A 2,005-nucleotide genomic window follows, 5' to 3' on the forward strand; every position below is an offset into this window, starting at 1 on the left:
GGACATTTCTTCCACAATAAATGAGTATAAAATATATATATATATTTTACAACTCCTAAGATGCATAATATCATTTGGTTTATACAACATGTCCTTTTGGAGTCTCCAAATGGCCTTTTTGGAAACATCTATAGTATAGAAAAAGCAATGCAGAATGCTCATTTTTGGTGATATTGTTATCAGATTTTAAAGATTTGTCCAGTGTTGTGGCTGTGGATCAAGGCACTCTGTTTCCTCACTTGTGCCACTGTGTAATGATTTGTTCAACCACCATCCTGTGTAAGATTAACTCCATTTAGCACATTTCTGCAGGTTATGATTGTAATGGTTTGCCTTGCTTAGTTGGGCATTACCTCTTTGAGCTGCTAGAGGGCGCTAGTCAATAATCACTGACTGCACAATTTCTGTTCTTTGTACAAAGCCAAAAGAAGATAAATTGCACCATTGTCCAAAATACTTATGGACGGGTACTTTTCTGTGAAATCCTGAGTGGTTAGACCCGCCTAAATATACAATTAATCAAGTGTGTACGGGGGCTCGTGGTCTGCTTGGGTGCAGACTTCACCGGACATTGCCAGTGGAACTACCCAAAATTCATTGCATTATGGATGTGACAATATAAAACACATCCACGAAGAGAGAACATAAAAGAAGCATGGCAGAAAAACAACCCAAAGAGGTCTTTGGTCTAGCCTAAATGTATACGTTATTTGCAGATTTATTTCTAATTTACAAGGGGTCGTATCCAGGGCAATGAGATCTGTGGTCCCTCCCCATCGGCGCTCGTGCAGACTTCCTATAATGAAGTGGCGGCCTGTAGCTTAGTGGTTAAGGTAAATGACTGGGACACACAAGGTCGGTGGTTCGAATCCCGGTGCAGCCACAATAAGATCCGCACAGCCGTTGGGCCCTTGAGCAAGGCCCTTAACCCTGCATTGCTCCAGGGGGGATTGTCTCCTGCTTAGTCTAATCAACTGTACGTCGCTCTGGATGAGAGCGTCTGCCAAATGTCAATAATGTAATGTAATGTAATGTAATGAAGTCCCTCCATCAACACCACAGTGCATAACACCACAGAGCCTAACACCACAGTGCCTAACACCACAGAGCCAAACACCACAGTCTGTGAGGGCGGAGGGTCCACCCGTCTGGAATGAGCATGTCTGCACATGCGTTGCCATGGGAGCAAGGCATGTACACCGTGTGTACACCGTGTGTTACGCACACAAACACGGATAAAAAGAAAAATATTAGAATGTGAATACGCCAAAGTCATAATATCAGAGTACCGTTAGTGGTAGGCATTTTCATAATTCCTTAAGAACCAATTGACATTTGGGCGTTTTTTGGTAATATTTGCGATGCTGACTCTTGGAACACAAGCCCCCCCAAGTCTAACCTTTCAGAAGAAACCAGGATTTATGCCCGCTTTCAAAATGGTTCAAGAAGTGTAACCATTTTATTTTGGGTATGTCGTTTTCAAGCTTGGGTCAAGAAAAGGGGCCCTACAGAAGGGTATAAAGCCTGTACCTTCAGTCTATTGTTTAGCATAGAAAATAAACAAATTTTCTGTTCCAATCACATTAGTGAACCGAGACGTTCAGGAGAAAAGTTTATTTATTTAATCGTCATGATGTACATTCCAAACGGCAGGGCTGTCCTGAAATGCACAGGACAGGTCCAGAGGCTATAAACACACAAACCAGCAGATGTCACTCAATCAACTCCCCGTCTGTGAATATATTTTGTGGCACTGCCGCTCAATGGTGTGTCCTTGATTAAATGCAGAAACTACAATAAACAGCCATGATTCTGCGGTTAAAAAGGTTTCTTTTACATATAATGGTGATTACATTCATGTACAAGCAGGTGGATCTTCGCCGTGTCCGGTCACGGCCAGGTGGAGGGGCCTCAGGAGCTGCTGAAGTGTGAGGAAGAGGAGGAGGACGAAGGCTGCAGGGCGGGGGAGGCCAGGAGTCGCAGATTCGAGGAGACGGGGGCCTGT

At 43.8% G+C, this 2,005-nt stretch overlaps 1 pseudogene; it reads right to left on the minus strand.

Moving 5' to 3' along the window:
• Nucleotides 1-1,599: 1,599 nt before the first annotated feature.
• Nucleotides 1,600-2,005, minus strand: part of LOC133107602 (uncharacterized) — a 980,437-nt pseudogene continuing 980,031 nt past the window's right edge.

Source organism: Conger conger, chromosome 13 (assembly GCF_963514075.1).
Source record: "Conger conger chromosome 13, fConCon1.1, whole genome shotgun sequence".
Taxonomy (NCBI): domain Eukaryota; kingdom Metazoa; phylum Chordata; class Actinopteri; order Anguilliformes; family Congridae; genus Conger; species Conger conger.